This window comes from Bos javanicus, chromosome 1 (assembly GCF_032452875.1).
Source record: "Bos javanicus breed banteng chromosome 1, ARS-OSU_banteng_1.0, whole genome shotgun sequence".
Taxonomy (NCBI): Eukaryota; Metazoa; Chordata; class Mammalia; order Artiodactyla; family Bovidae; genus Bos; species Bos javanicus.
Genome location: NC_083868.1, coordinates 635438 through 658373, shown reverse-complemented (window position 1 = coordinate 658373; position 22936 = coordinate 635438). Strand labels below are relative to the sequence as shown.

The following is a 22936-nucleotide window of genomic DNA, read 5'->3' as shown; positions in this document are numbered from 1 at the left end:
CTGTATGGGAAGTAGGCCTCAGATAGAATTGTGTCCAGAAACTCCATGTTCCTCTCCAGTGGGGACAGGGATCTCCGGGTGCGTTCAAGGTTCGCCTGCGGAGTCAGGCATCATCTCGAGTTGAAGGAAGGAACTCTGCTCTCCTCTCGAGTTGCAACGGGCATCTCCTGGAGCCCTTGAGTGGCCTAAAGGGAGTCAAGCCTCCTATGGAGTTTTGAGAGGGAACTCGGGATTGCTCTCTAGGCCCTTCAGGAAAAGAAGGGCCACATCTCGCGATGACAGAGGAATCTCGTGTTTTTTTTCGAGTTGCGGTGGGAAGTTGGGGTTTGTCTCGATTTATGACGGGGAACTCAGGGAGCCTCCCGTGTTGCCCAAGAGAACTCCAGTCTCTATTTGAGTTGTGTTGGGGAGCGGGGGATTGCTCTCGAGTCACGGCAGGGGAATCGGGCCTCAATTCGCAGAGAAGGGGGAATCTCAAGGTCCTTGTCGAGTTGCGGCAGGAAACTTTGGGGTCCCTCGAGTTGCGACGGTGACCTCAGGGAACTTCTGGTGCCTATGGGAATTCAGGAATCCTTTCGAGTTTTGAGGGGCCTCTTAGAATTCCTCTGGGATCAGTGCAATGGAAGAGGGCCTCATCTCGAGTTGAGGCGGGAACGTCAGTGTTTCTCTCCTGTTCTGACGTGGATCTCAGTGTGTGTCTGTAGTTTCAAACATGGAGTCAGGTCTCGACTTATGTTGAGGCATGGAACTCTGCTTTCCTCTAGAGCTTTAAAGTGGTTTCAGGACTCCAGTCGATTGAATTGGGGACCTGAGGCTATTCTTGAATTAGGAAATTGAGTTTAAGTCCTCCCTTCAGGTTGTGACTTGATTCGCGGGCTTCCATTCGAATGGGTGCAATGGAATCAGGCCTTATCTCGAGTGGATGGAGAACTCCGTGTCTCTCGAATTGTGGCAAGACCCTCAGTTCCTCTCCAGTTTCAATTTGAGACCAGCCTCCTCCTGAGGTGTGATGGGTACTCGGCATTCCCTTCCAGATGAAGGAGGGGAATCGACCCTCATTTTGAGTTGAGGAGGGGAAAAAGTGGCACTTCTTGGATTGTGGCAGGGAACTCAGCATTCCTCTCGAGTGGGGACAGTTATCTCAGGAAGCTTCTGGGGTTTCATAAAGGGTGTCAAGTTCCCTTTCTACTTCCAAGAGGAACATGGGATTTCTTGGGAAACACTGCAGTGTAAAAGGGCCTCATCTCATGTGGAGGGGAGAATTCCTTGGTTTTTGTGGGTTTGTCGTGGGAAATGTAGCATTGCTCTCAAGTTGTGTGGGGACATAGGGGACCCTCTCATGTTTCCTCAGGGAAGTCAGATCTGCTTTTGAGTTGCGAGGGGCACCTCGGGATTCCTCTTGCGTCGCTGCACAGATGAATCGGGCCTCATCTCAAGTTGAGGCACGAACCTCATGGTTCCTCTCCATTTCTGACACCGATCTCAGGTTTCTGTGGAATTTGAACAGGGCAGGCAGGCCTAATCTTGTGTTGAGGCTTGGAACTTGGCTTCCCTCTTGAGTTGTGAGTGGGGTGTAAGGCCTCTTGCAGAGTTGCATTTGGAACCTGTGGCTTTTTCTGGAGGATGCAACCGGGGTGTCAGTGCCCCTTGGTGTTGCAATTCAGTACTTGGGGTTCCATTCGAATCAGGCCTTATCTCGAGTGGATGGGGAAATCGGTGTCTTTAGGATTGTGGCATGACCCACGAGGTTTCCTGTCGAGTTTTAATGTGAGACTGGCCTCCTCTTGAGTTGCGACGTGAACGTCGGGATTGCTTTCCAGACAAAACAGGAGAATCAACCCTCATCTCGAGATGAGGAGAGTTAAAAGAGCTCAGATGAAGTGTGCCCTGAACTCAGTATTCCTCTCAAGTGGGGACAGGTATTCAGGGAACTTCTTGAATTGCATAAAGGTGTCGAATACCGATTCGAATTTCAGAAGGGTACTTTTGATTTCTCTTGAAATGCTGCATTGGGAAAGAGCCTCATCTCGCTTTGAGGGGGAATCTCTTGGTTTTCCTCAAGGTTTGGCAGGAAGTTTGGGATTCCTCTCTGGTTGCGACGTGGACCTCATGGTCCCGCTCCTATTGCCTCAGGAAAGTCAGGTCTCATTTCACGTTGTGTCGGGCACTTCTGGATTCCTCGCAATTCACTGTATGGAAGTAGGCCTCAGATAGAATTGTGTCCAGAAACTCCATGTTCCTCTCCAGTGGGGACAGGGATCTCCGGGTTGCATTCAAGGTTCGCCTGGGGAGTCAGGCATCGTCTCGAGTTGAAGGAAGGAACTCTGCTCTCCTCTTGAGTTGCAACGGGCATCTCCTGGAGCCCTTGAATGGCCTAAAGGGAGTCAAGCCTTCTATGGAGTTTTGAGAGGGAACTCGGGATTGCTCTCTAGGCTCTGCAGGAAAAGGGGCCTCAACTCGTGATGATGGGGGAATCTCGTGGTTTTTCTCGAGTTGTGGCGGGAAGTTTGGGGTTTGTCTCGATTTATGACGGGGAACTCAGGGAGCCTCCCGTGTTGCCCAAGAGAAGTCCAGTCTCCATTCGAGTTGCAATGGGGAGTGTGGATTGCTTTCGAGTCACGGCAGGGCAATCTGGCCTCAATTCGCGTAGAAGGGTGAATCTCAAGGTCTTTCTCAAATTGCGGCAGTAAAGTTTGGAGTCCCTCGAATTTTGACAGTGACCTCAGGGAACTTCTACTGGTGCCTATGGGAATTCAGGAATCCTTTCGAGTTGTGAGGGGCCTCTTAGGATTCCTCTGGGGTCAGTGTAATGGAAGAGGGCCTCATCTCGAGTTGAGGCGGGAACGTCAGTGTTCCTCTCCTGTTTTGACATGGATCTCGGTGTGTCTGTAGTTTCAAACATGGAGTCAGGTCTCGACTTATGTTGAGGCATGGAACTCTGCTTTTCTCTAGAGCTGTAAAAGAGGTTTAAGGCCTCCAGTTGAGTTGAACTGGGGACCTGGGGCTTTTTCTGGAGGATGTATCCAGGGTGTCAGTGCCCCTTGGTGTTGCGACTCAGTACTTGGGGTTCCATTCGAATAAGGCCTTATCTCGAGTGGATGGGGAAATTGGTGTCTTTGGGATTGTGGTACGACCTACGAGGTTTCCTGTCGAGTTTCAATGTGAGACCGGCCTCCTCTTGAGGTGCGATGGGAACGTTGGGATTCCTTTCCAGACATAGCAGGGGAATCGCCCCTTATCTCTAGATGAGGAGGGGCAAAGGGGCTCAGACTGAGGTGTGTTGGGAAACTCAGTGTTCCTCTCAAGTGGGGACAGGAATGTCATGAAACTTCTTGAGTTTCATAAAGGGTGTCGAGTACTGTTTCGAGTTTCAAGAGGGAACGTGTGATTTCTCTCAAGATGCTGCAGTGGGAAAGGGCCTCATATCACGTTGAGGGGAGAATTTCGTGGTTTTTGTGGAGTTGTGGTGGTAAGCTTAGGGTTCCTCTCGAGTTGTGTGGGGATCTGGGGGACTCGCTCGTGTTTCCTCAGTGAAGTCAGATCTGCTTTCGAGTTGTGAGGGGCACTTTGGGATTCCTCTTCCATTGCTGCAGGGATGAATAGGGCCTCATCTCGAATTGAGGCGGGAACCTCAGGGTTCCTCTCCAGCTCTGACAGGGATTTGGGGGTCCCTATGGAGATTCCACTCGGGTTTCAGATGTCGTATCGTGTTGGGGCATGGAACTCCACTTCCCTCTCGAGGTGCAAAAGTGGTGTCAGTCCTCCTGTCGTGTTGAGGTAGGGATCAGGGACTATTTCTAGAGGTGCCACGGGTCTCTCAGTCCTCCCTTCATGTCGTGAGTTGATACTCGGGGTGACATTCGAGTCGTTGCAGGGGAATGTGGTCTTATCTCGAGTGGATGGGGACATCAGGGTCTTTTCGAATGGTAGCACGACCACTGGAGTTGCTCTCGAGTTTCAAGGTGAGACCGGCCTCCTCCTGAGGTACAACGGGAATGTCGGGATTCCTTTGCAGACACAGCATTAGAATGGACCCTCATCTCGAGATGAGGAGGGGAAACCGGGGCTCTTCTTGAGTTGTGGTGGGAAACTCGGTGTTCCTCTCAAGTGGAGACGGGTATGTCAGGGAACTTCTTGAGTTGCCTAAAGGTTGTCAAGTACCCTTTTGAGGCTCAACAGGGAAGGTAGGATTTCTCTTGAGATGTTGTAGAAGAAAGGGGCCTCATCTCGCGTTGAGGGGCAAAATCTCCTGGGGTTTCTCGAATCGGGGCATGAAACTTTGGGTTCCTCTCAAGTTGTGACGGGGACCTCAAACCAGCTCGTGTGGCTTCAGGAAAGTCAAGTCTCCATTCAAGTTGCGAGGGCGAGCACAGGAGTGCTCTGGAGTCACAGCAGGGGAATCAAGCCTCAATTCGCATGGAAGGGGGAATCTCAAGGTGTTTTTTGAGTTGTGGCCGGAAGTGGGGGTTCCCTCGAGTTGCCACGTGGACCTCAGGGTACTTCTCATGGTGCCTATTGGAAGTCAGGAATCCTGTCTATTTGTCAGGTGCCTCTCAGGATTCCCCTGGGGTCAGTGCAATGGAAGAGGGCCTCATCTCCAGTTGAGGTGGGACCCTCAGGGTTCCTCTCTCATTCTGACATGGATCTTGCGGTGTGTCTGCAGTTTCAAACAGGGAGTCAGGTCTCGACTTGTGTTAAGGAATGGAACTCTGCTTTCCTCTCGAGCTGTAAAAGAGTTTTCAGGCCTCCAGTCGAGTTGAACTGGGGACCTGGGGCTTTTCTCGAATTTTCAACTGGGGTATCAGTCCTCCCTTCGTGTTGTGAGTTGATTCTCAGGGTTCCATTTGAATCAGTGCAAGGGAATCAGGCCTTAAATCGAGTGGATGGGGAACTCCGAGTCTCTCGATTTGTGGCAAGACCCCTGGGTTCCTCTCCAGTTTCAAGTTCAGACCGTCCTCCTCCTGAGGTGTGATGGGGACATCGGCATTCCTTTCCAGACGAAGCAGGGGAATCGACCCTCATCTCGAGTTGAGGAGAGGAAAATGGGGCTCTTGTTGGGTTTTGGTGAGAAATTCAGTGTTCCTCTCTAGTGGGCATGGGTATCTCGGGAAGCTTCTGGAGTTTCATAAAGGGTGTCAAGTTCCCTTTCGAGTTCCAAGAGAGAACGGGGCTTTTCCTGGGATATGCTGAAGCATAAAAGGGCCTCATCTCATGTGGAGGGGAGAATTTCGTGGTTTTTTGGAGTTGTGGTGGGAAGCTTAGTGTTCCTCTCGAGTTGCGTGGGGACCTGGGGGACCTGCTGGTGTTTCCTCAGTGAAGTCAGATCTGCTTTTGAGTTGCGAGGGGGCACTTCGGGATTCCTCTCACATCGCTGCAGGGATGAATAGGGCCTCATCTCGAGTTGAGGCGGGCACCTCAGGGTTCCTCTCCAATTATGACATTGATCTCGGGGTTTCCGTGTAGTTTGAACAGGGGAGGCAGGCCTCATGTTGTGTTGAGGCATGGAACTCGGCTTGATTCTCGAGATAGGAAGGAGATGTCAAGCCTTTGTCGAGTTGGATTTGTAACCTGCGGCTTTTTCTGGAGGATGCAACTGGGGTGTCAGTGCCCCTTGGTGTTGGAACTCAGTACTTGGGCTTCCATTCGAATCAGGCCTTATCTCGAGTGGATGTGGAAATAAGTCTCTTTGGGATTGTAGCAAGATCCACGAGGGTTCCTCTCGAGTTTCAATGTGGGACCAGCCTCCTCCTGATGTGGGATGGAAATGTCGGGATTTCTTTGCAGATGAAGTGGGGGAATGGACCCTCATCTCGAGATGATGACGGAAAAAAGGGTCTCTTCTTGAGTTGCGGTGGAAAACTCAGTGTTCCTCTCGAGTGGAGATGAGTATGTCGGGAACTTCTTGAGTTGCCTAAACGGTGTCAAGTGCCCTTTTGAGGCTCAAGAGGGAAGGTGGAATTTCTCTCGAGATGCTGCAGTGGAAAGGGGCCTCATCTCGCCTTGATGGGAGAATCTCCTGGGTTTTCTCAAGTTCGGGTAGGAAGCTTGGGGTTTCTCTCGAGTTGTGACGGGGACCTCACGGACCCACTCGTGTTGCCTCAGGAAAGTGAAGTCTCAATTCCAGTTGCGAGAGGCCTCTCAGGATTCCTCTCCAGTTGATGCAAGGGCATAGGGCCTCATCTCGTGTTGAGGATGGAACCTCAGGGTTCCTCTCCAGTTCTGACATGGATCTCTGGGTTCCTATGGAGTTTCAACAGGGGAGTCAGGATTCGTCTCGTGTGGAGACATGGAACTCCCCTTCCCTATCGATGTGTAAAAGGGGTGTCAGGCTTCCTGTTGTGTTGGCATAGGTATATGGGGCTTTTTCTTGAGGTGCCACGGGGCTTTCACACCTCCCTTCGTGTTTTGAGTCAATACTCGTGGTTCCAGTCGAGTCAGTTCAGGGTAATGAGGCTTGTCTGGAGTGGATGGGGAAATTGGGGTCTTTTCAAAATGAGGTACGACTCCCAGGGATGCGCTCGGGTTTCAGGGTGAGACCGGCCCCCTCTTGAGTGGCGACGGGCACATTGGGATTCCTTTACCAATGAAGCAGAGGAATTGACACTAATCTTTAATTGAGGCAGGGAAAACGGGGCTCTTCTTGAGTTGTGGTGGGAAACTCAGCATTCCTCTCGAGTGGGTATGGGTATCTTGGGAAGCTTCTGGGCTTTCATAAAGGATGTCAAGTTTCGAGTTCCAAGAGGGAACGTGGGATTTCTTGGGAAATGCTGCAGTGTAAAAGGGCCTCATCTCGTGTGGAGGGGAGAATTTCATGGCTTTTGTGGAGTTGTGCTGGGAAGCTTAGGGTTCCTCTCGAGTTGTGTGGGGACCTGGTCTACCCGCTCATGTTACCTCAGGGAAGTCAGATCTGCTTTCGAGTTGCGAGGGGTACCTCGGGATTTGTCTTGAGTCACTGCAGGGATGAATAGGGCCTCATCTCGCGTTGAGGGGAGAATCTTGTGGTTTTTCTGGAGTTGTGTCGGGAAGATTGGGGTTCCTCTCGAGTTGTGACAGGGACCTCAGGGACCCGCTCGTCTTGCCTCAGGAAAGGCAAGTCTCTGTTCGAGTTGCGAGGGGCCTCTTGGGATTCCTCTCCAGTCAGTGCAGGAGCATAGGGCCTCATCTCAATTTGAGGCTGGAACCTCAGGTTTCCTCTCCAGTTCTGACATGGGTCTCTGGGTTCCTATGGAGTTTCAACAGGGGAGTCAGGCCTCGTCTCGTGTGGCGACATGGAACTCTGCTTCCCTCTCGAGGTGTAAAAGGGGTGGCAGGCTTCCTGTCCATTGGCATAGGGATCTTGGGCTTTTTCTCGAGATGCCACGGGGCTGTCACACCTCCCTTCATGTTTTGCGTCGATACTCTTGATTCCAATTGAGTCAGTGCAGGGGAGTCAGGCTTGAGTGGACGGGGAAATCGGGGTCTTTTCCAATTGAGGCACGACTGCCAGGGATGTGCTTCGGTTTCAAGGTGAGACTGGCCTCCTCTTGAGGGGTGATGGCAACATCGGGATTCCTTGACTGCCGAAACAGAGGAATTGACACTCATATCGAGTTGAGGAGTGGAAAACGGGGCTCTTCTTGAGTTGTGGCTGGAAACTCAGTGTCCCTCTCAAGTGGGGACGGGTATCTAGGGAAGCTTCTGGGGTTTCATGAAGGGTGTCAAGTTCCTTTTCAAGTTCCAAGAGGAAATGTGGGATTTCTTGGGAAATGCTGCAGTGTAAAAGGGCCTTAACTCGTGTGGAGGGGAGAATTTCATTGTTTTTTGGAGTTTGTGTGGGAAGCTTAAGGTTCCTCTCGAGTTGCATGGGGACCTGGGAGACCCGCTCGTGTTTTATCAGGGAAGTCAGGTCTGCTTTCAAGTTGCGAGGGGCACCTCGGCATTTCTCTCACATCACTGTAGGGATGAATAGGGCCTCATCTCGAGTTCAGGCGGGAACCTCAGGGTTCCTCTCCATTTCTGACATAGATCTCACGGTTTCTGTGGAGTTTGAACAGGGGAGGCAGGCCTCATCTTGTGTTGAGGCATTGAACTTGGCTTGCCTCTTGAGTTATGAATGAGGTGTCAGGCCTCTTGTCGAGTCAAATTTGGAACCTGCGTGTTTTTTTTTTTTTTTTTCTGGAGGATGCAACCGGGATGTCAGTGGCCCTTCGTGTTGTGACTTGATACTTGGGGGTACATTCGAATCGGTGCAGGGGCATCAGGCCTTATCTCGAGTGGATGGGGAAATTGGTGTCTTTGGGATTTTGGCACAACCCACGAGGGTTCCTCTCGAGTTTCAATGTGTGACCAGCCTCCTCTTGAGGTGTGACGGGAACACTGGGATTCCTTTCCTGAGAAAGCAGGGGAATTGACCCTCATCTCGAGATGAGAAGTGGAAAAGGGGCTCAGATTGAGGTGTGCCACGAAATTTGGTGTTTCTCTCGAGTGTGGACAGGTATGTCGGGGAACTTCCTAAGTTGCATCAAAGGCGTCAAGTTCCCTTTCGCGTTTCAAGAGGGAACGTGGTATTTCTCTCGAGACACTGCTTTGGAAAAGGGCCTCATCTCGCGTTAAGGGGAGAATCTCGTGGTTTTTCTCGAGTTTGGGCGGGAAGCTTGGGGTTCCTCTTGGGTTGTGACGGTGACCTCAGGGACCCGCTACTGTTGCCTCACAGAATTCAGGTCTCTTTTCGAGTTGCAAGGGGCAGGTCAGAATTCCTTTCGAGTTGGTGCAGGGGACTAGGGCCTCATCTCGAGTTGAGGTGGGAAACACAGGTTTCCTCTCCAACTCTGACAGGGATGTCTGGGTTCCTATGGACATTCCCTTGGGAAGTCAGAAGTCATCTCGTGTTGAGGCATGGAACTCTGCTTCCCTCTCGAGGTGGGAAAGGGGTGTCAGGCCTCCTGTCGAGTTGAGGTAGGGATCATGGGCTATTTCTAGAGGTGCCACGGGGCTCTCAGTCCTCCTTTCGTGTTGTGAGTTGATACTCGGGGTGACATTCGAGTTGTTGCAGGGGATTGAGGCCTTATTTCGAGTGGATGGGGACATCGGTGTCTTTTCAAATGGTGTCCCGGACCCTGGAGTTCCTCTCGAGTTTCAATGTGAGACCAGCCTCCTCCTGAAGTGTGACGGGAACGCAGGATTCCTTTGCAGATGAAGCAGGGGAATGGACCCTCATCTCGAGAAGATTAGGGGGAAATGGGGCTCTTTTTGAGTTGTGGCGGGAAACTCGCTGTTCCTCTCGAATGGAGACGGGTGTGTCAGGAACTTCTTGAGTTGCCTAAACAGTGTCAAGTGCCCTTTCAAGGCTCAAGAGGGAAGGTGGAATTTCTCTCTAGTTGCTGCAGTGGAAAGGGGCCTAATCTCGCCTTGATGGGAGAATCTCCTAGGTTTTCTCGAGTTGCGTCAGGAAGATTGGAGTTCCTCTTGAGTTGCGACAGGGACCTCAGGGACCCGTTCATGTTCCCTCGGGAAATTCAAGTCTCCATTCCCGTTACGAGGCGCCTCTCGGGATTCCTCTCCAGTCGGTGCAGGGGCATAGGGCCTCATCTCGAGCTGAGGATGGAACATCAAGGTTCCTCTCCAGTTCTGACATGGTCTTTGGGTTCCTATGGAGTTTCAATAGGGGAGTCAGGCCTCGTCTCGTGTGGAGACATGGAACTCTGCTTCCCTCTCGAAGTGAAAAAGGGGTGTCAGGCCTCCTGTCGAGTTGAGGTAGGGATCTGGTGCTATTTCTAGTGGTGCCACGGGGCTCTCAGTCCTCCTTTCATGTTGTGAGTTGATACTCGGGATGACATTCGAGTCGTTGCAGGGGAATGAGGCCTTGTCTCGAGTCGATGGTTACCTCAGGGTCTTTTCAAACGGTGGCCCATTCCTTGAGTTCCTCTCGAGTTTCGAGGTTAGACCGGCCTCCTGTGGTGCGACGGGAATGTCGCGATTCCTTTGCAGACGAAGCAGGGGAATGGACCTTCATCTTGAGATGAGGAGGGGAAAATGGGGCTCTTCTTGAGTTGTGGTGGGAAACTCGGTGTTCCTCTTGAGTGGAGACTTTTTGAGTTGCCTAAGGAGTTTCAAGTACCATTTCGAGTCTTAAGAGGGAAGGTGGGATTTCTCTCGAGATGCTACAGTGGAAAGGGACCTGATCGCGCGTTGAGAGGAGAATCTCCTGAGTTTTCTCGAGTTGAGGCAGGAAACTTGATGTTCCTCTTCAGTTGCTACGGGGACCTCAGGGACCTACTCGTGTTGCCTCAGGAAAGTCAAGTCTCCATTCGAGTTGCAAGGGGGCTCTCAGGATTCCTCTCCAGTCGGTGCAGGGGCACAGGGCCTCATCTCGAGTTGAGGCTGGAACCTAAGTATTTCTCGCCAGTTCTGACATGGATCTCTGGGTTCCTATGGAGTGTCAACAGGGGAGTCAGGCCTCATTTCGTGTGGAGACATGGAACTCCTCTTCCCTCTCGAGGTGTAAAAGGGGTGTCAGGCTTCCTGTCAAGTTGGCATAAGAATCTGGGGCTTTTTCTCGAGGTACACCAGTGTTGTCACACCTCCATTCATGTTTTGAGTTGATACTCGGGATTGCAGTCGAGTCAGTGCAGGGGAATTAGTCTTATCTGTAATGGATGGGGAAATCTGGGCCTTTTTGAACTGAGGCACGACTGCCGGGAATGCACTCGAGTTTCAAGGTGAGACTGGCCTCCTCTTGAGGGGTGACAGCAACATTGAGATTCCTTTACCAACGAAGCAGCGTAATCGACAGTTATCTAGAGTTGAGGAAGGGAAAACAGGGCTCTTCTTGAGTTGTGGCAGGAAACTCAGCATTCCTCTTAAGTGGGCACAGATATCTTGGGAAGCTTCTGAGGTTTCAGAAAGGGTGTCAAGTTCCCTTTCCAGTTCCAAGAGGGAACGTGAGATTTCTTGGGAAACGCTGCAGCATAAAAAGGCCTCATCTCATGTGGATGGGAGAATTTCGTGGTTTTTGTGGAATTATAGTGGGAAGCTTAGGGTTCCTCTCGAGTTGCGTGGGGACTTGCGGGACCCACTTGTATTTCTTCAGGGAAGTCAGATCTGCTTTCGAGTTGCGAGGGGCACCTCGGAATTGGTCTTGCATCACTGCAGGGATGAATAGGGCCTCATCTCGAGTTGAGGTGGGACCTTCAGGGTTCTTCTCCATTTCTGACATGGATCTCGAGGTTTCTGTGGAGTTTGAACAGGGGAGGCAGGCCTCGTCTTGTGTTGAGGCACTGAACTAGACTTGCTCCTTGAGTTGTGAATTAGGTGTCAGGCCTCTTGTCCAGTTGGATTTGGAAACTGCGTCTTTTTCTGGAGGATGCAACCGGGGTGTCAGTGGCCCTTCGTGTTGTGACTTTATTCTCGGTGTTACTTTGGAGTCAGTACGAGGCATCAGGCCTTATCTTGAGTAGACGGGGACATTGGTGTCTTTGTCTCTTAATTTCTGTCATACTGAGAAGGGATTTTAATTTTTTTACTAGTAATATATAGGAATATTTTGGACAATATGAAAAGTCTCATTGATTAAATTATTGTATTTTTATTGATTCTGCTTGCTACTAGTACTGTGATTCCTCTATAGAAGAAGTCGACTGAATTCATGAAATTCATGATTTTTATAGTAAGATTTTAATTTAAAAAATTGTGATAATCCAAAAGCAATATTTTATATAGACCACATTTTGTTTATTCATTCATCTGTTAATGAAATTCCTCCTTCTGACTATTGTTAATATTGCTGCTTTGAACATTGGTACACAAATATCTGTCTGAGTCCAGAAATTTGAGTAATGGTTTGATTGAGAATTTTGAGTTCCTTTTGTAATCAAGATCTTTCTGTGAGATTTTTGAGAATGAATCATTTTAAATATTTTAGTTTGTTCTCTTCATTAAGAATGAACACTATGACACTATGTCTGCATAGAACCATTTTTCTGAATGACTGTATTTTTCATTTGTTAGGTTTTTTTTTTTTTTTTTAGAGATGGGAGTTGCATGGGAATTTTTCAAAGATTATTTTAGTCAGGTGTGACTTAACAAAACCTGGAATATCTTGAACTATTGATGAAAATGATGTTAGAGCATCTCTAGAAAGTAAAATGTAAATATAGGCAGTGTTTATAAGAACTTTCATTAACATTTAGTATTTTATGTGTAAAAGTCTCTATTTTTAACAAATAAATGTTGGCAATTTAAATTCCAGAAAAATGATGAAATCATTTAAGTTGTTTTAGGAAAAGTCATCAATTTTGAAATCTGTTATTGGCATCAATCAGGTTTAAAAACTGTGTTTACTATAAATTCGTATTAACTTGTGAACTCATGAGAAATAATATGTTTAAGGAAGAGTAAGTCTCTCTAGGTGTTTAAAAATAATTTTCTAAACTTGTTTTTTTCTAAGTCTGAGGGTGAAAAGGAACAATTAAAGAAATGCATTGAATTAAAACAATCTCTGATAGCAATAACCCTGTGTATGAGACAGCAAAAGAGACACTGATGTATAGATCAGTCTTATGGACTCTGTGGGAGAGGGAGAGGGTGGGGAGATTTGGGAGAATGACATTGAAACATATATAATATCATGTATGAAACGAGATGCCAGTCCAGGTTCGATGCACGATACTGGATGCTTGGGGCTGGTGCACTGGGACGACCCAGAGGGAGGGTATGGGGAGGGAGGAGGGAGGAGGATTCAGGATGGGGAACACAGGTATACCTGTGGCAGATTCATTTCGATATTTGGCAAAACTAATACAATATTGTAAAGTTTAAAAATAAATAAAACCACACACAAGCACACACACACACACACACACACAAAACAATCTCTGGAAAATAGCTTGGACCAAGAAAAGAAGAAAAAGAAAAGAAGAAAAATAGTGAGTTAGAAAAAGAGATTACTGGGTAAGATTTTAATATTTCTGATAATCTCAACTATTAATTAAAGTATAATTTTATTTTTTTAAAAACCTTAGACACAAATTCATTTTTTATGTGTATGTTCATAATTAAACACATTATCCTATTTCCAGGTTTACTGTGGAAAGTCAGCACAATCTGAAATGTTTTTGAGTGCAGCAGTGTTATACTTATCTGTAATGATTTCTAAAACAGTAACAACCATGCCTCTGCATATAGTAATGTCACTCTCTTCCTCATTATCTATGCTGAATTTTTACTTCTGCAAAGTATCTTTGTTCTTTTTGGTAATCCTGCCTTCTTTTAATTGTGTTCCTTCCCTTCATCATTGAAGTAATTTATTATCTAAAAACCTACTTGTGTTATTGTTGGACAACGTTAAAAAGTATCTTGATTTGTCTTATATTTTCTTTTTGCCCCAAAATTTTAGTTATAAAATGTACATACAAAAATCTATGTGTAACTTAAAGAATAATAAAATTAGTGACCATGTTTTGATCGGTAAGATAAAAAAACTGCTTCTGTTTTTGTTCTGTTTTTTGTTTTTTTTTGTTTTTGCTGAGTGCAGTTAACTCTCATCATCTACAGATTCAGCCAACCCAAGATCAGAAGTATTCAGGGAAAAAAATTTTTTTTGAGAAAGTTCCAAAAAGCAAAACTTGGATTGGTCTCAAGCTGGCAACTATTTCCATAGTGTTTACACTGTATTTATAACTATTTACAAAGCGTTTACATTGTATTAGATAATGTAAGTGATTTAGGGATGACTGAAAGTATAGGAAAATGTGCTTTGGGAAACTTGAGCATCCGTGGATTTTGTATATACAGAGTGTTGGGGGATTTTTGAACCAGTCCTCTGTGGATGCCAAGGGATGATTATACAAAGGGTTCTTCTCTGATTCTCATTAATATTTTTCTCTTTTAATTTTCTCTACATTGCTTTGCATTATGTTAACAATGTGCTGGGCAAGATTTCTACACCTCTTAAAACAGTCTTGAAGAGACTGGTACCCTCGCTCTCTCTTCTGATTTCCTTTCTTCTAAAACTCTCAGCCTGGGTTATTTCCCATTTAACTCAGGCTCCAAATATTTTTCTTTTTCTTTTTTTTTTTTCTCAATTTTGAGTAAGAATCTTGTTGGCTTTTTGTATCTACTTCGTTTTCTTTTTGTAGAGGCTGTGGTCAATAGGGAAAAAAAACGTGTCTTGTGTCTTTTCAAAAAACATTCATATATAATATCTCTTCATCTTTAGCTTGAATACTGATCTCTGGTTTATAACTAACATTTAATAATAAATTAATATTTCACACTAGCATGCTAAAAATTGATGTTAACTTATTTATAAGAACTCATATATTATATATATCACACACAGTATATTTAAATGTGATAAAATTTTTCTTCATAATATTTATCTAAGATTAGAATTTAGTTATTATACTTTCAAGGAATATTAAATTTGAACAATGAGAAAGGATTATAATTTATAATTTGTTTGTTTTATCTGATAGAACATATATCTGTTTAATTATTAGATATCTGCTCTTAAAGAACTTACTCATTCTATACATTTATACAGATTTAAGAAACTCTTAAAAATGACAAGAAGGAAGTTAAATGAATATGAAAATGGAGAGCTTAGTTTCCATGGAGATTTAAAAACCAGTCAAACTGAAATGGATATTCAAATTAATATGCTAAAACATAAGGTAATTTTTAATCAGTTTTAGAACCCCTAAATCACTTAATTTGGGGAAATATAAATCATTCCATGCTTTCAGCAGTGAAACACAGATTTGTCTATTAATTTTTTAGGTTGGACACCAGTAAAAAAGACAGCTTTTCCCTATATCATTTTGAGATAAAAAGGGCACACTCTTGACTCTCTCTGTCTTGAACTCTGGCTGGTGATCTGAAGCTAACCAGCACAGCATTAATGACCCTAAGCATCCATTGTTTTGGGTGACAGGTTTGTTGAAATCTAATGAACATACCATGCAGTTCATTCATTTAAACCATACAGTTCAGTAACTTTATTGTGTTTAAAGAGTTATACAGGCATTACCACGTTAGAACATTTTCATCACCCTTCAAAGAAAACACCCTGTGCCAGTTTTCCTTTCCTGATCTTCCCAGTCTGAGGAAACCATGACTCCACTCCCTGACTGTGTAGATGTCCCTTTTCTGGACATTTTGTGTCAGTGGAATCACACAATATGGGATCCTTTGTGACTGCCTTCTTTCATTTAGCATAATATTTTCAAGGTACATCTAACATGTATCAGTATTTCCTTGATTTTATTGCTCACTAATATTCTATTGTATGGATGTACCATATTTGATTTATTCATTCATCATCTGATGGACCTTTGGGGTTGTTTCTACTTTTTGGCTAATGTCAGTAATGTTGCTGTGAACATTTATGTCTAAGTTTTGGTGTGAATATATTTTTTCATTTCTTTTGGGAAAGCAGTTATGAATAGAATTGCTGTATTACACAGCAACTCTGTTTAACCTTTTGAGGACCTGCCTGGACTGTTTTCCAGCACGGCTGCATCATTTTATATTTTTATCCAAAGTATGTAAAACGTTCCCATTTCTATACATTCCTGTCAACACTAGTCGTTACCTGTCTCTGTGAGTATAGCCATCCTAGAAAGTATGAAGTGGCATCTCGTGGTGTTTTATTTCTCTCTCTGAGGAAAGGACAATGAAGATTGAGTTCTAGATTAATAACTACTCAAAGCTACCCATCTGTTTTAGAATTTCAGTAAATTGAGATGAGGTCAAAAGTCTGATTTTGGTAATTAAACTATTTCTAGTTATTTCTTAAAGTTCGAATCATATGTCTCATTGCTTATTAGTCTTCATTGCTTTCAAACGAGCAGAAATTCTAAGGAGTCATACCTGCCTATTTGTAAGAAATTGTAATTGAAGGGAACCCTGAAAAAACTTCTTCCTGAATAGTTCTTAAGTCTTCCTTTTAGTTATATGCTTCTCATCAACATTGTCATTAAAAATCTCACCTTTTATTATATTCCAGTTTATAGGAGACCAGTTTCTACCTGCATTCAAGTTATGTTTCTTTATTTTCTCTTTTTCAAAAATCCATTTTTCTGTTTTTTCCTAATCAGCTTTAAGTTTAGTGGCTTCAATACACAACATTGGTTTTGTTCAAAATCTACACTTAGGAAAAGGTGGCCAGGACGGCTGGCTTCTTATCCCCTCAGCTTCCGGTGGGGCAGCTCAAGGCCTGGGGGCTGGAATCGGGTGAAGGTGTGTTCATTCCCATGTCTGATAGTTGGTATCTGTGGTTGGCTGGACTTTGGTGAAGGCAGACAAGTGAAACACCTACCCTGAACACCTAGGCTCTCTTTGCAGCCTGGGCTTACTCACAACGTGGAGCCTGGTTGCCAGGTTGAGAGCCAGGCAGAAGCTCTGCTGCCTTGTCTAATCTCGCTTTGCAGTTCACACAGCATCATTTTTATCATCTTCTGTTCAATAGGAGCAAGTCACTTATACTTGGCTTATATTCTACCTTTTTTACAGAATAAAGTTTTTAAAAATAATGGGTAAATTTAAAACTAGCACAGTTACTCACTGGCCACAATTTTTTTTATATTCCTTCCAATGAAAAATACCCTTTTCCCTACCCATTCCCTCACAAGTCTCAGTTGTTAACAGTGTCAGGCCCAGGCTCAAGTATAGGTCTTACCATCTTCATCAGGTACAGGTGGCACATGCAGATGAGGTTTCTGGGTGTGGTTTCTAGAGTGTGACCCTGTGAGCACAACCTTCTCAGTACTAAGACTTGAGAACTAAAGGGATAAGTTATCTGCCACCCACACCCCCACCATTCTGCTGAATGACTAGACTCTCCCATTCAGAAATGGGAAATGGGAGGCACCATAGTCCATAGCAGCTCTGAGGTCCGGTTTGGTGCTGCAAGCTCTTTGATGAGGACTTGGTCCTGCCCATAGGAGTGCTTCTCCTTTGCTCTACCCTCTGAGCTCTATGTGCTGTCCTTTTCATAAGAAATGACCTCTGTCTGTAGCTGAGTCATGTTTCTTAAGCCAGCTTCCTCTTTATTGAACTTCTAAGAAAATCCCAAAGGGCTATTCTTATTTGTATGTCTTGGTCTCTGTTAGGCCAAGCACTGTTTTTTTGCTGCCAAGGTTCTCTTTAAAGCTTTTACTGTCCTGAAAATTGGATTGGGGTTCACGTCATTGGAGAGGCTACCCTCACAAATCTTTTTTTGAGAGAAGCTCTTCACCTTGGGCTTCTTGTGAAGCTTTGTAGGATGATGCCTTTAAAATTCTTATGCCCTTAAGATCTTTAAAGGAATTTGAGGCACCACCTTAAGTCTTTCCATGGTCTTAATGAAGGGTTTTACAGTCTACAGGCTTCACCTTTAGACCATGTTTTCCTGACAGCACCCTAGGTTTTATCTTAGCCCAGAAGCTGTTTCTTTCTTTTAGCATTGTGTGACCACTGGACATGTGGAGATGCTGTAAAGGAGATAACAGATATTGAACCCAAATGTAATTGAGCCTGGTTCCTTTATATTTAATAGCTACCCCCCCTTTTTTTTTTTGATATCTTATCCCTCTCATTGATGTTACTTTCAACTGGTTCGTAGCAAGAGTCTCCTTTCCCCTGTGTTTCAGTGTTGTTTTCTTCTCTTGCCTAGAAGCTGTTACCAGCAGCCTCTTTAAGGGCCATCAGGATTCAGTTTACAATGTCATGAAGCCCTTTGGGTTTTCATTTCTTTCTCTGAATCCATTCAGATCTTACCTACCTCCAGGTTGAAAGGCATTCTCACATCTTTTAGTTCTTTTTTAATGGCATTTTTAATATCAGTATCTGTGCCAGGTATTTATTGCCAGCAAATTGTATAATAAACCACGCCAAAGCCTAGTGGCTCAAAACAGCATTTACTTTGTTCAAACATTTGTGTTGGGGCAAGACTCAGTGAGTGAGGCCAGCACATTTCTTTTCCAGTCAGCATCAGCTGGGATATCATGAATGTGAGGACCAGAGTCATCTGAAGATTAGTTCATGCACATGTCTGGCAGTTGGAGATGGCTTTTGTATGGGGCATTAGTTGGGGGCGGTCAGTGGGGGTACTGGGAAGGTGCTCAGCATGTTGTCTGAGCTTCTTCACAGTGTAGTGACTTATGCTAAGGGTGGGCTTTCCCACAGAGCAAAAGTCAGTTTCCCCAGACTCCATCCAGTAGAAATTAGTTACTGAGGCCAGCACATATTTAAGGGGAGGGAATTTCAGAGAAATGTGTCAAAGAATTTGTAGACAGTTTCAATACCACCACATCCACTCACCTCGACTTACTGAGTAATCATTCTGTCTAAAGGAAAGTTCTTTGCAACTTGGTGTCCCTGAAATTCCTGCAAATTTTGTTAGTTGTTTTGTTTGGTATGTTCTGTTCTGTGAAAAGTAACAAAAATGGTTACAAAAATGAGGCATTTTTTTTTTGTTGTTTTTGTTCAGAAAAATGTGTGGATCATCTCACTAAGCTATTAGATGGGATTTCTTTAACCTTTTGAATTATTTTTCTTTAGAATGCAGTTCAAATTAGCAAAAACTATTCATAGTTCAGAAAAATACATGGGATTAGAATCCATATTTATAAGATTTATTAATGAGAGTTATTTTCACAATCTTCTTTTGGGAAGTGTTTATTAACTCAGCCCTAGATAACTCAAACTTCTTTAAAACATGGGACATTAAGATGGGGGGAAGGAGTAAGAGACATTCTACTAAGTGGTGACTTGTAGTGATTTTATGGAGAAAAAATAGAAAAGAGTGTAAAATCAAGTGCAAATGTTGTGTGACAAAGATGATGACAGTGAAGAATATATTTTGTGACTCCTGGTGGTTTGAACTTCTTTCTTGATTCTCTGAGTAATCCCTGGTCCTACATTCTACAATACAGATACCATCGTATCTATTTGATCCTGGGTTTGAGTTAGGCTGTGCTCAGTCCACTTGCCTCATTACCAAACAGTATTGTTTTATTCTTGCAGATTGATGATCTTACAGCAGAGCTGGAAACTGCGTCTTCAAAATGTCTGCACCTGGATGCAAAAAATCAAGTTCTTCTAGAGGAGTTATTATCTATGAAATTAATGCAAAAGAAATGTGAAAAACTAGAGAATAAAAAGAAGTTGGAGCAAGAAGTAGTGAACCTCAGAAGTCATATAGAAATGAATATGATAAAACACAGTGAAGTAGAGCAGTATAAATGGGAGATTGATGAAAGGGTGAGACAGGATCTCGTAGAGAAATTAAAGGAAGTCAACCTATTTTTGCAGGTTAATTTGTTCATCTGTCATGTTCTTGAATTCACCTCATTGTAAATTATGTTTTGGATCTATACAGCTTCTGTGTTTCCTCTACTTCCCTTAGAGCAGTTGGTTTGGTAGTTTTCTGGAAGGAAGGGGGCATTTGTTTCTCCCTTTAAATATTTCTGTTTCCATCACAGTTATCACCAAATTGACCTATCAGAATGATTCTCACTGGAGAGTCCTTTGAATTATTAGACCAATTGGTATAAAACAAGACTACTAGGAGGAAAAGAAAATATCGTGGTTTAGAACTGGTCCCATCCTCTTGAATTATGTTTAAGTTGTCTTGTTAAATTTTTAAAATTTTAAGTTGATCCTCTTGTTCTTTGAATTATCAGATTAAATAAACACCACTATAACAATAATTCCACTTTAATTTTATAATTCACATTTAATTCACTTCACATTGATAATAATTGTTTTAAACTTCTGCTCTTTTTGTTGTTGTTGTTGTTTTAATTTTATTTTATTTTTTAACTTTACAATATTGTATTGGTTTTGCCATATATCAAAGTGCATCCGCCACAGGTATACATGTGTTCCCCATCCTGAACCCTCCTCCCTCCTCCCTCCCAATACCATCCCTCTGGGTCGTCCCAGTGCTTAACCTTTAAAATTGTTTTCTGAATCACTGACTCAAAAGTAAAGGGAGTAAATACCATTTTCCAGGTTAATGATTATTTTTAAAATATTATCTTTTTAAATTTGCCTTAGATACAAGCAACATCTCAGGAGAATTAAGAGCAGTTACAAGAGAAGAATAATGCTTCCATAAGAAGTCAGATGGAACTCAGAATTAAAGACTTGGAATCTGAGCTCTCCAAGAAGATTTTGCAAGAAGATTCTCATAAAGCAGAGTTGGGAAAATATAAGCAACTCTACCTAGTAGAACTAGAAGTTAGAAAGTCATTGGAAGGTAAACTAGACAAGTAAGTCAAAACACAGAATCACAGAAAGTAAATTTAGTTTGTTAATTTGTCTCTAAAGCCTAATTTTTATAGAGCACAGTTCATGAGATTAGTAGGAAGTGAAAGCTAACTAGATGGTCACTGCTAGAGGGTGGCCTAAGACAAACTATTAACACGGTGTCCTTTTAAGTTTTACCACACAGAGTCGGAAATAACTGAGGTGACTTAGCAGCAGCAGCACACTGCATAAAGGCATGCTTGTGAAATTGGGGGCAATTAACACAGGAGTGAAAGACAGGATAATTCACAGAGTGGCTAGAAATAGTATGGTTATCTGACTGAGGGAGGGTGTGTGGAGGATGGAAAGGGCAGATGGCACCTCCAGTGCCTAGTCCAGGTTTCCCCACTGTCTGAGAGCAGAGCATTCCTAGGAAACCTTTCATAAGCCAAAGCAGCATAAAGCAGAGAAGCAGGTACCCGAGGGCACATTCTGCTAGTTGAAGCCTAAAATGAATATGCACAAGTGAAACACAGGTGCTCCCATATAGGGTTCAGGGTTGTGGTGACTTGACACTGAGATGTGAGGTGTGGCTTCCAGGGAAGGAGCTCAGTGGGGCCAGTTTCCCTGCTTGGGGAGCGCGATGCCTCTCACTGTAAAACGTATGCTGAAACTTTTTATATGAAATCAAAAAGTCTCTTCAAAAAAAATTTTTTTTATTATCAAAAACAGATGCTGACTTAGGCCTTTCCTAGAAGTGAAGTAACATAAAGTGAACTTTGGAAAAGCAGGGGGTACTTGTAATTGTTCCTGGGGCTGTTTTAGCTCTTTTCAATAACCCATTGACTTTCTTGTCCCCCCCTCTAGATTGTGACTCTAGATGATTCCTCAGAGCCAAAACTTAATTTCTTCGAGGTCATGAGTGAAACATGTATACAAGGGTGGTGAAAGCAAATGCTTGAAAGTGACTTTGTGGGATGGGGTGTTTCTTCATCCCTGAACTGTTTCCTGGAGGGAGGTGTGTCCCAGAGGGCAGCAGGTGTCACTGTGAAGCCACCTCCCTTTCTCCCTGATGTCCTTTCTCTCCTCTCCCAACTGTGACTTGTTACTTGAGGAGCCTTACTTGACCAAGGTTAGTTCTATTATCTTTTTTTGCGCTGGGTTTTAGATTTTTGATATGAATGATCCTTGTTTTTAATTTGGTGAAATTCTGAGTTGTTTATTTGACTTAATGCACACTAAGTACAAGCCATAATTAGCTATGCTAATAAAGGAGACAGAAATTTTATGATTTTTTTGTCCCAGAGTTCTTGATTTTAAGAGATACTTACTAAATTATTAAATTTCTTGAAAAGCTGCATTTAAATTCTACTTTAGAAATGAAATCTTATTGCCTAGTATCCAAAATTATTCTTTCAGATGTTTCACTTCCTTTCTAATTGATTTCAGTTGGCAATGCTTCATAATCATTTCCAAGCTCTGCTGTACCCAATGAAGTTTTTCTACCTCTAAGCATAAGTGAATCACTGGCATCTAAACACTAACCACATATGGATGCTTTTTGTTTAAAGGAATCCTATGTAAATCCTTTTTATGAATTAAATAAACTTAAAATACTAAACCAAAACATTAATTTCTAGTTTTGGCTTAACATTTTTTGTCATTTTCTTACATAAATTTTGTCGTTTCTTACAAAAATGACATTTTTGTCACTTTCTTTAATTGCTATTTTACCTATAGCATTTTTATTTAAAATTAAAAAAGACAATCTTGCTGAGCATTTGTAGAATATTCCTAGATTTGTAGTTAATTCAAACATTTAAACATTATAAATGAAGATCACTTTATCTCTATCTTGACATCACCTGGATGAATGGTATCTAAGATAGCAATGATGGGAGTTTTAAAATGCAACCAGTTTTCACTGTTAATCATTATGATTAAAATATCCATTTCAGTCAGTGCACACAGGTTTATGGTTTCAATGGTGTTTTCCTGATGTTTGTGATGCACAGAAAAGTAGCCCTTGTTAAATGCAGTCTCAACCTGTTTTTTTCATTTGGCTTCTTGCCATTGTAGGAGAGCAATTAAGGTTTCTTTGACAACACTGCATCTACAATGGGTCTTAGTACTTGAGAGCTGTGAAACTGGAGGATGTGCTTTAGCTGTGTGGTCACAGCGGGCCTCAGAACACTTCATCCCAAGTCAGACACTTCCCCATGCAGGCTTAAGAGGAGGAAGAAAATGCCTGATCCCCGTTCCAGACACAGGCCGCTTACTGCACACCCAAGTTCACAGTGCTGTGGGCACATACATCTTTTAAAAGTAGTGATTTGGAACCAAGCAAGCACTTTGGGAGAAGTTCCTTCTCCCAAACTCACCCATTAGGTAAATCTCCTCACCTCTCATAAGGAGGGTAGGATTATAAGTCCTCACCTTGAAACTTTTCTCCTTCAAGTTCCCTGTCGTGTGTGTGTTTTTTTTTTTTTTTAAATGTATGTTTATGAATTAACTATGTCAAATGACTGCTACATATAGGAGTTTGACAATAATTTACTCTTTTTTTAAGATATTTATTTATTTATTTTATCTTTTTTTTTTTTTTTTTTCACTTTACAATATTGTATTGGTTTTGCCATACGTCAACATGCATCCACCACGGGTGTACACATGTTCCCCATCCTGAAGCCCCCTCCCACATCCCTCTCCATACCATCCCTCTTAC

General features: G+C 43.6%; 1 protein-coding gene across 1 annotated transcript in view; it reads left to right on the top strand.

Annotated features, from left to right (window-relative positions):
- The window catches only part of LOC133254947 (coiled-coil domain-containing protein 3-like), a 63105-nt gene that overhangs the window by 38577 nt on the left and 1592 nt on the right, over nt 1-22936 (top strand). The window contains exon 5 of the mRNA XM_061429412.1: nt 18985-21343. The gene's annotated coding sequence lies outside the window, so the exon portion shown is untranslated. The remainder of the gene's footprint in view (nt 1-18984; nt 21344-22936) is intronic.